This window comes from Pangasianodon hypophthalmus, chromosome 1 (genome assembly GCF_027358585.1).
Source record: "Pangasianodon hypophthalmus isolate fPanHyp1 chromosome 1, fPanHyp1.pri, whole genome shotgun sequence".
In the NCBI taxonomy this organism is placed as follows: Eukaryota; Metazoa; Chordata; class Actinopteri; order Siluriformes; family Pangasiidae; genus Pangasianodon; species Pangasianodon hypophthalmus.
Genome location: NC_069710.1, coordinates 11,840,778 through 11,854,970, shown reverse-complemented (window position 1 = coordinate 11,854,970; position 14,193 = coordinate 11,840,778). Strand labels below are relative to the sequence as shown.

General features: G+C 39.5%; 1 protein-coding gene across 2 annotated transcripts in view; it reads right to left on the bottom strand.

Annotated features, from left to right (window-relative positions):
- grb10b (growth factor receptor-bound protein 10b) overlaps nucleotides 1-13,922 on the bottom strand; it is a 75,486-nt gene extending 61,564 nt beyond the window's left edge. The window contains exon 1 of one of the 2 annotated variants that reach the window (XM_026926854.3): nucleotides 13,861-13,922. The gene's annotated coding sequence lies outside the window, so the exon portion shown is untranslated. Of the gene's footprint in view, nucleotides 1-10,932; nucleotides 11,086-13,860 lie in introns of those variants that run through there. The other variant, XM_026926853.3, reaches the window with a different exon arrangement.
- Nucleotides 13,923-14,193: the final 271 nt, after the last annotated feature.

Genomic DNA, 14,193 nt, shown 5'->3' with positions numbered 1-14,193 from the left:
CATTAGTTTCAAGTCACTTTCACCACTTGTCATTGTATGTCCTCATGGTGTATTTAATTAAGTGGAGATCAGTGGAACTGTAAACTTTATAGATCGTTAGCCTCAAAGGTGTATGAAGTTTAAATTTGTCCCCCATCAGTCTCATCTTTTTGTAGTATACTGCCTATAAAACAGAAATTTCAAATACAGACTTCAAAATTCATTCGGATTGAAAGTTGCCCTTGTGAGAAGAGATATAGTGTTAGAAAAAAAATGAAAGAATAAACCAGAGGTAAGATATGTTCCAGTTAAAGTGTAGTCTCAAAGTGTAGTCTTTTCTTGTATCGATCTTTTGTCAAGACATGAGCTTCAGACACCATGTCATGCCACTCAATACTGGCAATGGTAGGTACCATTAAATAAATCCAACTCATGCACCAACCACCAAGCCCACAAGTTGCCTACTGTAACTTTATTCCAGTAGGATACCAAAATGTTACAACACCAGAATCATATAACCCGAGTATGCAATTCAATACCCAAGAAAGGCAGAAAATGAGTCTGCAGATTTATGGAAACTGGAGACAGTGTAGGCATAGATAAGGGTGAAATAGCCCATAAATTTGCAAGGGCACTGCAGCTGAGCTTTCACTTTGATGTGTTATAAGACACCCTTCAAGGCTATACAAATACCCCTTGCACGAGCCTGTCAAGATCCAGATTACCAAAAGAAAAAGCAGAGTGTCGACTTACAACCATGTTGACAGGATTAGAGTTGATGTGCCATGACTGTAGTGCTCAGATCTCCTACATCAGCTATATGTGCAAAAACTTTTCTTTTTTTTTTTTTTTTTCTCTAGTAGGAACCATCTCTAGGCCATCGCACAAGTACACACATGTAGGCTGCGGCACAGAGGTAAATACTCGCAGAATGATGGAAATCGAACGCTCCCCTGATAGTATCTATCAAAACCAAAACATGCTTTGGTTCATATCAGTTTGAAAAGATAGGTGAGAAATGGAGGGGGGGCAAAAAGTGAAATTTACCCTTGTCTGATTAAGATCCAGTTTTGTCCTAACCACATTTGGCCTGACTAGAGCCAAGGAGAGCCAAGAGAATGAAGCTGTTTTGCAAGCTTACTGAGCCTTAGTCAGTGGTTTAACACACATTCCTTTGTTTTACTATATCTGTGTTTATTTTTACTGACATCGGGTAAGGTAATACCTGTCCATTTTGGTTTAACTCCAAAAGACTGGCTGGATATATTTTGTAAAGGCTATAAATACTTTTCAAGAATGGCCTTCAGTGATTTTTCACACGTACCCTGCATGACTAAAGCTTGCAGCCCTGTGCTTAGGAGGTTAATCCGGGCCAGAAGGGATCTACCCACAGCATAACAAGAGTGTCAAGCTTGGGTGGTGTGACAACAGCCGCTGCATCTTCGCTTATAGGGGGTAGGCTTAGGTAACAGAAATAGCATGTCCAGTGGTAGGCTAGAAGTACCTATTTGGGCTCACAGTATAGACATTTCTATAGCAGGTTAATAAGAAGTACTACCATATCAGCAGTGATCATATGGCTGAGCCCTTTCTGTTCTATAAACAATCTTCATTTTTGGCCGTACTGTTGTATATCATCAGGATTACTCTTTGTAAACGGTTGTTAGAATCTTTGTTTTCTTTGGCAGTAATGTTGGGGGCCCAAAGGAACTTCCCAGACAGATACTTACTTGACTGTTTTTAAATCCCACCAAACCCAACCACACTTGTCCATGATATTTTCTGACAAACATGGTTGGCTCTGTTTGTCAAAATATAAAGAAAATTAGCAACTCAAACCACAGTGACCAGGATAAACCAGTTACTGATGATAAATGAATGAAAACAGAGTGCTAATGCAGAGATGCTGATGAAAATTAATGATTCATCACTCCAGAGAACACGTTACCTCTGTGCAAGAGTCTAGTGGCGGGGTGCTTTACACCACTTCAGCCGACTCTTCAGCCGACTCTCTTAGGCTTGTGTGCAGCTGCTCGGCCATCGAAATCCATTTTATAATGCTCCCAACACATAGTTCTTGTGCTGATGTTGCTTCCAGAGGCAGGTTGGAACTCTGTAGTGAGTGTTGCCACAGAGAATTGCAATAATAGCACTTACAGTTGACTGGGGCATATCTAGGAGTGCAGAAATTTTATAAACTGACTTGTGGCAAAGGTGGCATCCTATGACAATGCCATGTTTAAAGTCACTGAGTTGGGATCCCATTCTACTGCCAATGTTTGTCTATGGATATTGCCTGGCTATGCGCTTGATTTTATGCACCTGTTAGCAATGGGTGTGGCTGTATCACCAGACGTCACTTATTAGGAGGAGTGTCCACACACTTTTGACAATATAGTGTACAAGCTGCTTTGTCATTAAGCACTCCTAGCCTTGTCTCCAGTAGACCAGTATTGTTGGTCTACTGTCGAATGTGTAGATCTATAATGAACAACAAGATAAACCCTACAGTACAGACTTAGTTTAAAAAGCAATATAGGAAAAAATGTTCACAACAATTTACCATGCACTTAAGCAATAAACAGTTTCCACTATAGAGTCATTATTTTAAAATAACAGGATATTACAAGGATAAACGGCTGCACTCAAAGCTTTTGAGAATATAGACTAATCACTAATTCACTAACATCACTACTTGCAGGATGGCTTCAGTCAGTGAGGAACAAGGCTCGTAGGAAAGTGAACTAATAGGATGGGAGCTCCTGTTTCTGTACACATGTCTGCTGTGTGGGTGGGCTGACCGTATCCTTCCAACTTTGTAATTCAACAGGTCCCATTCACGCTTCAGAGAAAGGCAACAAAAATAGGGTTGTCAAGACAGATTTATGTCATGGACAGTACTGTTGATGTGAAAAGGGGTAAATGGACAATATTTTAGTAGCACTGCTACCAAACTTTCTAAAAAAAAGTACATTCTGTGGGGTAGTGGTAGCTCTGAGGTTAAAGGTGGGTCCAGCAATTTTGTAATATATTGCATAAGTTCTCATCACATTCTAGCAACTGTAAATAACATATACACAAAAAGAAACTATGGTACCCCAAGCTTTGCAAACAGGGTAAAAGAAACAAATGATAGGGACCACCAACATGCAACCAATCAGGACAAGGAGGCATCTCTACTTGGCTATCAGTTAGGCCTGTTGACTCACAAAGGTTCTAATAATTAGAAGGTTGTTAGTTCGAATCCCCAGAATGGCAGACAGCCATTGCTGGGTGCTTAAGCAAGGCTCTTACCCATCAGCAGTGATTTTTGAATACAATTTGTTAGATTTTATAAATTAAACTTGACAAACACACCAAAGAATTGCTTTTCTTTTTATAGAGGTAATAATGAATAACATTAAGATGGGGGCGTGTTGTTATTGACGATAATCAATGATGTGGTGGTGTGAATACGGCCTGAAGCAAAGTGGAGTTATTGTTAACAAATAGATTTTAAGAAGAAGAAGCCTTTATTTGTCACATAAACATTAAAGTACAGTGAAATTATTTTCTTCACATATCCCAGCTTGTTAGGAAGTTGGGGTCAGAGCGCAGGGTCAGCCATGATATGGCATCCCTGGGGCAGAGAGGGTCAAGGGCCTTGCTCAAGGGCCCAACAGTGGCAGATTGGCGGTGTTGGGGCTTGAACTCCCAACCTTCTAACCCAGTAACCCAGAGCCTTAACCGCCACCACTGCCCAAAGTTTTAACATGTGCCAAAGTGTTTTATTCCTCATATACTACAGCAATTTGCCAATAATTACAATACTGCAAAGCCCTCCATCCAAGATTTTCCTGTGTCAGAAAACTTAAAGTTATAGCTTTACCTCTAACTGTTACAAAGTGCCAACACTAGAGACTCCTTCCAAAAAATATAAGTTCCAGTGAATTAGCGGTTACTACAGAAATGATAACATATTAGAATGAGCACATTAATATTCAGGTGGAACTACTGTTCATGCTGTGTCAACACCTTCGGACAAATCAGATTCAAGAAATCAACAGAACTGGTCTCCGACTTGGGCATACCGTTAGTTTGCTTACGTGCTGGAACTGAAAATTCCAGTGCACAGCACGTATGTGAGATTTGCTGGAAGGTTGCCAGTGGGTCAGAGAACCACATACAGTTCATTCCAACCAGTTTTCACACTTTATGAAACCAACATTCCTTATACAGCACGGATAAATCTTATTAGAGATTAGAGATTAAAGTCTGTTTAATCAAATTCTTAATGCAAAATTATGTTAGGTATGACTTTGCTGGGAAAAGTTGAAGCCATCAAGTGTTTGCTTTCAAAGTTTCAGGACCTGAGGTCATGACTGTCGGTCATTAAAACGTAATGATGTCATTAACCCTGTCACTGAAGTGCACAGACCTAAGTCAGTTCATGTAGGACTAGAGTGGTGACAATACCAGAATTTTAACCTTGATACAAATACCAGGTGTGGCATCATTATTCTCGATATCAAAACTATACATTGGCAACAAATAAATAACCACAAAGACACACTGTTGGTGCTAAGTTATAGGTTCCTCTAATATATGAATACAAATTTCTTCTATCATTATCTTTAGTTACAGCATTTTATGTGTTTTAACAATAAATAAATAATTCAACAATGTGCAACATCAAAGATATTGAATGTTATAGAACTGAACTGTTTACCACATTGTAGTATTTAAAAGACATCAAACATTTATTTATTAATACAATATAAATTCTAATTATAAGTCTTGGCATGTTAACTTATATCAGCCAGCTGGCAATTATTGAGTTCACTGAGCTATTGAATGTAAAACATTGTTATAAACACATCCACTGCAAAACAGCCAACAGGAAACGTGGCAAGAAATCTCTCCAACAAGCATGGCGAGACAGGTGAGATGGCTAAAGGTTTTATTGTGAGTATAAATGAGGCATATGATTAACTACTTTTCCTGTGTAGTGACTCATGAAGCTTTGTGATTGCCATGACAAACTGATTTTTATGTAGTCTAATTTTGAAAGCGTTTGATAAAATATTGGTGTTGAAGACAGAGGTGTGAGGTGTTAAACATGTCAAGCAAATCCTCTTAGAAATGGTCCAGTTGGCTCATGTTAACTAACAGTAATCTAAAAACTGATACCTCATGCAGCTCTGTAAGGACAATTACTGAAACAAGCTCTGCTCAGAACCCCATCTGACTCAATACAGATGTGAATAACCACCTCAATGTACATAAAAGCACAAAGAATGACTAGCAGGGATTTGGCTGAACACAAGTACTGTTCACACCACTCTGTATGGAATGTGCTTGGTTCACACGCAGTTGCCCTGTAGCCAGGGCAAGCCAATGGAGACATGGAGCATACAACAATCAGCCATTACATTGAAACCACTGACAGGTGAAGTGAATAACATTGATTATCTCATTACAATGGCACCTGTCAAAGGGTGGGATATATTAGGCATATATATTAGATATATAAGTTGATGTGTTGGAAGCAGGAAAAGTGGGCAAACGTAAAGATCTGCGCAACTTTGACAGGGGCCAGTTTGTGAAGGTTGAACGACTGGGTCAGGGCATCTCCAAAATGGCAGGTCTTGTAGGGTGTTACCAGTGTGCAATGGTTAGTACCTACCAAAAGTTGTCCAATAAAGGACAACCGGTGAACCGGCGACAGGTCCCACAGAACAGCTATTTTAGCACAAACTGCTGAAAAAGTTAAGAGAGAAAGGTGTCAGAACACAGTGCTGCATAGCTGCAGACCGGTCAGAGTGCCCATGATGACCCCTGTCCATCACCGAAAGTGCCTACAATGGGCACGTGACTGGACCATGGGGCAATGGAAGAAGGTGGCCTGGTCTGATGAATTATGTTTTCTTTTACATCATGCTGGGAAACTTTGGATCCTGGAACAATGTGGATGTTACTTTGACATGTGCCACCTGCCTAAACACTGTTGGAGACCAAGCACACCCCTTCATGGCAATGGTATTCCCTAATGGAAGTAGCCTCTTTCAGCAGGATAATACACCCTGCCACAAAAATTGTTCAGGAATGGTTTGAGGAACATGACAAAGAGCGCAAGGTGTTGACTTGGCCTCCAATTTCCCCGGACCTCAATCCGATTGAGCATCTGTGGGATGTGCTGGACAAACAAGTCCAATCCCCACCTCGTAACTTACAGGACTTATCTGATACTAACGTCTTGGTGCCAGATACCACGGCACACTTTCAGGTCTTGTGGAGTCCATGCCTCGACGAGTCAGAGCTGTTTTGGTGGCATAAGGGGAACCAACACAATGTTAGGCAGGTGGTTTAATGTTACGGCTGATCGGTGTATGTAGAAGTAGATCCTGATCAAGGTTTGCTGATGGCTCTATGGAAGTTCTCTGATCCTCCTTTATTAGAAGGTCATAGTGAGGGGTTCTTGTCTTGTTCTTGTCTTTATTGAAGCATTAACTTCTATAAAAGACAGCAGAACAGAGTCAAATAGTGAAAAAAATCGGAAAGCTAAAAACTTTATATTTCAACTGTCTATGTGTTTTAGTGGAACCAATGAGGATGTCTTCGAGTTCATATATTTCTGAGTAGGTGTCTGGCAATCAGAAGTGTTGTTTTTTTTAATTGCACTCAAACATGTAAATCTTTCTCAGATGTCCAGTAATATTAGCAAGTGTTAGCCAGCTGGCTATCTTTAGTAGTGAAAATTATGAACACTGTATCATTAGCAAATATTGTGAACATAAATAAATAAATAAATAAATAAATAAATAAGGACTTACAATTGCCTCCAAAGTCCTGTCACTTTAGCTTGTTTTAGCCAGCTGGAACATTTATGAAAATTATTTAAAATTCCTCACAAAACCATGTCAGGTTAGTTTGTGTTAGCCAGCTAGAACTTTTTGGAAATGATATAAAATTCCTGTCAGAAACCATGTCAGGTTAGCCCATGTTAGCCAGCTGGAACATTTATGACAAATAATCTAAAGTTCTTCTCAGAAATCCTGTCAGTTTAGCTCACATTATCCAGCCGGAACGTTTATGAAAAATAATCTAAAGTTCTTCTCAGAAATCCTGTCAGGGTAGGTCATTGTAACTAGCTGGAGCATTTGTGAAAATGATCTAAAATTCCTCTCAGAAATCCAGTCAGGTTAGCTCAAATTAATCAGTTAGATATCATTAGCCATTAAAACTAAGAATTCCTGTCAAGGTAATAAGCCTTACCCTAAAAGATGGACATGAATTTGGAAGATCAGCATGAATTATGAATTTGATGTGAAAGTGCTCACAGACATGTTAGTCAAGGGCATCTTAGCCAGCTGGGGCATTTATTAATAAGATTTAAAACTCCTCTTAGAAATCCTGGCATGTTCACCAACTTGTGGGTATAGAGTTGAATGAGATGAATGCAAAAAAATATACAAAGCTGACAACCTGGCAAGAAATCTGGCCAACAAGCACTGCAAGGCAGGTTAGATGGCTAAACATTTTATTGCGAGTTTAACTGTGGAATATGATTAACTGCTTTTTCCTGTGTAGCGACTCATGAAGCTTTGTGCTTGCCATCACAAACTGATCTTTACATGGCATAATTTTGAAAGAGCATGATAAAGTACTGGTATTCAAAACAGAGACACAAAACACTGTAACCTTATGAACTGATGTGGCTCTAACACATGATTTCAGAATATATCACATGAATCCATGTGTGAATTATTTAGTTACTTCTTTGTTTTATGAAACTCAGGAAGAGCTCTGTATTCCTAAAAAAAGGAGGAATTTGTAATTTAACGCTAACAATCTGAATTTTGGGTGTTTAACAACCTCAGTCTGTATGATCTCCTCATTTAGATTTATTTATTTATTTTGGGCAAAAGTATCATTTTATGAATCGCAGTACAACATGTGGTGTTGTTATCAAAGTCAACAATTTGGTTTTGTTAGCCAACTGTAAGCTATAAAACTGAAAAAAAAATAAAAAGACTTCCTATTTGTATATTGGTTCAAAGACAGTCAATAAGTAAGCTGCATAGCACTAATTAAAGTGCACACGTGTTCACGCAAGTACGCTGTTAGACTTGTTCTTTAGCTACTAACGTTAGCTAGTTGATTTTAAATAAAGTGCATTAGCTAGCTGTGTTAGTTACCTTGTATCGAGCAGGAAAAGGGTTGTGTTTCACTTTGGAAAAGCACTTCTGTACAACTGTAAATAAAGTATCTTTTATTGTCTTCATTGCATCAGAATCCCTAATTTTCAAGGCCCAATAGTGGCTGATTGTCAAGAACAACATACTGGATAAGAGCTGTTTATTTGTTGACATTTCTTTTTTTAGCCAAAGCTTGCTGCAGCGTCAGTTGCCGCTGTGTGCTGTGTGAACTCCTTGTGCTGAGTTTTATGTTTAAGATGTTGTATCAGGTTACTTCTCTGTAAGATGCTGTAGTTCCTCCTCTTGATACTTTCGCAGAGCACAGTTTGCAGTCTGCTTTGCTTTGATTGCTATAATCTGTTCATCCGTTCATTAGCATGGCAACGTATACTAGGATTACATCATGTAGTATCATGCGGTATCAGAACATTTTTTATGAGTACAAGTAAATGAGCATGGTATCACACTGATACTTTCTACCAGTATCAGTATCAATGGATCCCAACCTCAAAGTTGAATTATATCAACTTTATTAGTTAACAGCAGTCATTGTTGAAAGCAATCCATCGCTGCTCCCCAAAGAAACGGTCTTAACCTGCCGTTATCTGATACAATGGGGATTTTGTTCCACGGTTTGCAAGCAATGACAGTGCAAACAAAGTAGAAAGGAAGTCCAATCTTTCCTGTTTGCTCAGTGTCAGTTCATTCTGCCTTCAAGCTTCTCGTATGGTATACAGGAATCTACAGGTAAGTCACCTATCTGTTTAAAATTACTACAGTTTTAAAGATATAGAACAGAAATAGAAAGACTCGGATTCAGGGAACATAAATCATTCAACTCATGGATCACTGAATGTCCACAGTCCTATGTCAATACATTAACAGTCACATAAAGGTGACAAAGCCGACCACATCCCAGGGGTGTAGGATTTGTTTGGCTTCACATGTGCATTCATGGATACCAACTATGGTCAAGCACAGTTTAGTGGACACACCTAGTAACCTGCTCATGATGAACAGCCCCCAAAAAAAACTATTTCTAAGACATTCAATTATTATTCCATCACAACTAAACACCAAGTTACTTGAATTTAAGTAGTGCATGCATCGATCAGTGACAAGCAAATAAATAAAAGGGCCATTATTTTAGAGATTTTATAAACAACTTCAATATTCAAAATCTAGTGGATGAAATATGTAGGAAAATAATCAATGACAGGGTGGTGTGATTTGGCCCAGTGCAAACTGGCGTTACCTCAAAGTTGATTATTTTCGAATAGCGTCCTCCTGTTATGTTTTATTCCTCTTAAACCACAGCAATTTGCCAACGAATACAATTTTTACTTTATTAACAAACACATTATATGTTTTATCCATTTCCAGCTATGTTACAGCGAACGTAGTTACATAATGTCAGGCGACCAAGAAACCGGAAAGTGCAAAGCCCTTCGCCCTGAAGACTTTCCCGTGGCAAAAACTTGCCGCCTGTTACAAAGCGCTGACACTGGAGACTCCTTCCAAAACGTTACATAAATGTCTGCTTACAGAAAGCTCAATCATATCGATGACTATACATTTTTCTTTTGCGTGTGTTTGCCATATGAATCCTGTTAAATAAGCTGTTTACTAGAGAAGATTAAACATATTAGAAGGAGAACATTAACATAAAGCTGTGGTTTGCTGACACTACTGTCCGAGCTGCTGTTACAGAAAATTAATCCACACCTACTGACCAATCAGAATCGAGAATTCAACAGTGCTATGGTATAATACAAATATAAAACAGATACACCATGGGTTCTGCACTCACAGTTTTATCAAAATCCAGCTAAAGGACAAGTAGCTGGTCTGAATCACTGATGAACCCCACGATTCATTTGAGAATCGATTCTTTTAAACGAACAAAAAAACTTTAGCCGTTTTGCTTCATTTGATTCAACCCAAAAGAGTCACATTTTTGTAAGGGGTTTTATTTTTACTGATATTTACATATCAGTCTATCTACTAGCCTACATCAACTCAGTTTTTTACCTTCTTTAATGAAGCAATGATTAAGCTTGACAGCCCCTAATTAAAATAAAAATAAAGCTATTAAAAAGTAGCTGCGAACCGATTCGCACGAGCGACTCGCTCAGAGGAGTCGTCCCAAAAAAAAGAGCCGATTCCCTGGTGAATCGTTCATCAACTTAAAAAAAAAAACAAAACAAAAAAAAACCAGGCTCCAACATTAAGTATTAAGTTATGCTCTGTCAGTAAAAGCTCATGGTCACAGGATAATTCCTGGAAGCATTTTGTAAACATAACGATCTGTATAGAGTGCAGGAAGAAAGCGAGACGGTCTAAAGTGCTATGCATTAACAACGTGATCGGAATTGTAAAGAACATTCAACATACACTGCGTTAACAAGCCTGAAGAATGCAGCCACAGTGTGTCCACTCGACCACGTGAGCAACTTTGCAAATAAAGATCAGCCACTACTAAAAAAAAAGGGGGGGGGGGGGGGAAGAGATCCAGCGCGAGACACTTTCCTCACTGCACACTTTCCTCTTTGCATGCAAGATGCAAGTGATTATTATTTTATTTTTGAAAGATTTCAAACACTTCAGTTAATCAGCTGCACGCTATCCGAGCGTCCACACACCGTCCACACAACACCACCCAACACCACCAGCACCCCTCCCAAACACTACACATACACGGATTTCTAGACGGGTGCCAAAATTTTTGCGCTCGGCTCAGATGTTAAAGCTGCAGTTTAAAAAGTCTATTCCTCACCCAAAAAGCGCAGTCCGGCCACTCTCACTGCTTTTCCTCCCTCAGAAGCCGATATTCCCGCTGAAGTACAGACAATCTCTCAGCTGACTTTCTCAACACACACACACACACACTCACACACACACACACCAAACCCCGCCTGCAATTTCCTCTAACCCCATCCACTTCATCACCAAGCCACGCCCCTCGCCTGGAACACTCTGTAACACACTGGCTACGTGCAAAACCACAAGTTACCCTTAATCAATAATAGAAATAATAGTCTCCAGGAAAAACAGTGTGTAAATGACTACTTACTACAACACCCTAATAATTCAGGCTGTACACAAACCTGCAATCTGTAACCCATGTATCAGTATCCGATTTTATTACAGTTTTATTGCTCAAACTTTCATATCATGCAATTCCCTTTTAGTACAATTTAGGAGAACTCTCACAAGCAATAAAACACTTGGGTGTGTCCTGTTATAGGGAAGCAGAGTTACTGTGGATTACTGTCCCATAACAACATATCCCGAAGTGTTTCACTCCTCTTACACCACAGCAAGTCGCCATGTTACCGAAAAGAAGTCCTGAAGATGTTCTAATGGAGGAAAACTGTTTCAAAGCACTGACACTGGAGACTCCTTCCATAAATGTTAAATAATCGTCTCATCACGGAAAGCTTGATGAGAACCATATCAATGTTTATACGTTTTTCTTTGTTGTTTTCTTTATTGTTCATTTATTATTAGCCTTAATTTATGCAAAGTGACCGCCACATAAGGTGTGTTTGACTTAATGCAGAGCTGTGCAGCTTGGTATGGTAGAATTTTTGCAAAAAAAAGACTTGTAAAAAAAATGGTGTGGCGTGGCCTATGTGAGTACCATGGTGCCATACGGCACGATAATCTCATGATATCCATACGGTGCCATACGGCACGATAATCTCATGATATCCATACGGTGCCATACGGCACGATAATCTTCACGATAATGAACAAGGCGGCTGTTAAACGATTGTTTATTTTAAATGCAGACATTTAGTTTGGCTCCTTAATGACGCAAGAGAAAAGTGTTTGTCATGTTGTTGGGAGGTCAAGAGTTCGGTTCCTGATGACGTTACAGCCATCCGTGGTCGGAAGTCCAAAAGAGCAGAGGGATGGTGTTACTCTGTCCCACTGTCAATCACAATGACACCAGCCAATCATGGGTGTCTGTGAGATCATGTATGTGGAAGAGGGCCGATGGCACTTTCCCCCGCGTGTGTTACGCTTCCCTGTGATGCAGCATGAGCAGCAGTTTGAAAAGATGCCATAGTTGGCGTTATGTGGCTTGGAAGAAGCAAGTGTTTGGCCCGCCCTCCCTGGGTGGTAGCTGTCATGTGCAGGGGGAGAGCTAGCTGAAAGAAAAGCTGACTTTTTTTTAAAGTGACATCAAAAAATGTTGATTATTTTCTCATTCCACGGATTTTGCAATTAATTTTCACCCATAAAAATATGCATTAAAATGTTCTTTTATTAGTTCACATGTATTAGCTCTTTTTTTCCCACAACATCACTTACGAAAAAAAACTTGAAGGCTGACTTGAAGGCTATCTTATTATCTCCACCCTGGAATGCAACCGGCTACTCTCGCTGACAATCAAAGTGACAGGCAGCTAAATTCAAACACACTAAAAAAAAAAAAAAATCAGTTTAGAAGCGGGCGAAATTCTTAGTGGTAGTTGTAATTTCACTATATTTTAGTATCAGCAGAATTATGCATACTAAGGCAAGGTTCATTCATTCATTGTTCATTCATTCATTCCTCTTTAGTAAACGCTTTATCCAAGTCTTGGTCATGGTGGTATACTATTCCAGTATATAAATTATAAATGTTATATATAATATATACACTCACTGACCACTTGAATACAAACAACTGCCAATCAGCCACTCATATGGCAGCAACGCAATGCATAAAATCATGCAGATACAGGTCAAGAGCTTCAGTTCACAGCAAACATCAGAAAAAATCTCAGTGATCGCAGTGACTTTAACTGTAGCATGGTTGTTGGTGATTTGAGTATTTCAGAAACCACTGATCTCCTGGGATTTTTACACACAACTGTCTCTGGAATTTACACAAAATGATGCGAAAAAAAACAAACAAATGAAAATCATCCAGTGAGTGGAACGGATGTGGATGGAAACGCCTTATCACTGAGAGAGATCAGAGGAGAATGGACACGCTGGTTTGAACTGACAGGAAGGCTACGGTAACTCAAATAATCACTCTTTACAACCGTGGTGAGCAGAAAAGCATCTCAGAATGCACAATATGTCAAAAAAATATGTAAAATATGGTCAAAACTATTTCAGAAACTGCTGGTCTCCTGGGATTTTCACACAAAACAGTTTCTAGAGTTCACACAGAGTGGTGCGAGGGGAAAAAACATCATTCTCTGTGTGGAATTGCTTTGGATGAAAACACCTTGTTGATGGGAGAGAGAGTGAGGTCAGAGGAGAATGGCCACACTGGTTCGAGCTGGGCTAGGGTAACTCAAATAATCACTCTTTACAACTGTGATGAGCAGAAAAGCATCTCAGAATGCACAAAACATCAAACACACACACAGGAGTAGCAGTAGTTTCGTATCCTATATGATAATGTACTCTAGTGCCATGACGTTTTAGTATGGTGACGTAGCGTTCTGAGATTCCATTTAGTACAGAAGGAATTTGGACGTAGCCATGGAAACCAGCCAGCACGCGCCATTATTTCCCCTCTTCACGTGAAGTCTTTTATTGTTTACTCACAATTTCAACTCCTCACGCGCACTTCTTCTTCTGTTTTTTTATTTATTTATTTATTTTTTTTAAACCCTTCGAAGAGCACAAGTAGTGAAATTTGAGCGCGGTTTAAAAAAAAAAAAAAAAAAAAAGCTGAGAGAAAGACTTTCCCTACCTTATTTGAAGAGCATGCCGCACGTCGCTGAAACGGGTGTGTGCTTATGCTCAAAGTTGTTGTTCACAAGGACACGCCCACAAAGGGCACCCGCCCCTCTTCCAGCCAATAGGACGCCGCGCTGTGGCCACACCCCCTGCACGCGCACGCTGGATAAACATAGCGCGTGATAGAGCTCTGTGGCAGCGTGGTGCGTGCGCGTGTACAGGCTGCCTGTCTGTGTTTTCACTGAAATTAGGCCTAAATAAAAATATTTACATTATATAATTATTAGTTATTAATTAAGGCACGACACTACAGATGAATTGGGTAATTAAACAAAATATTAGTTAA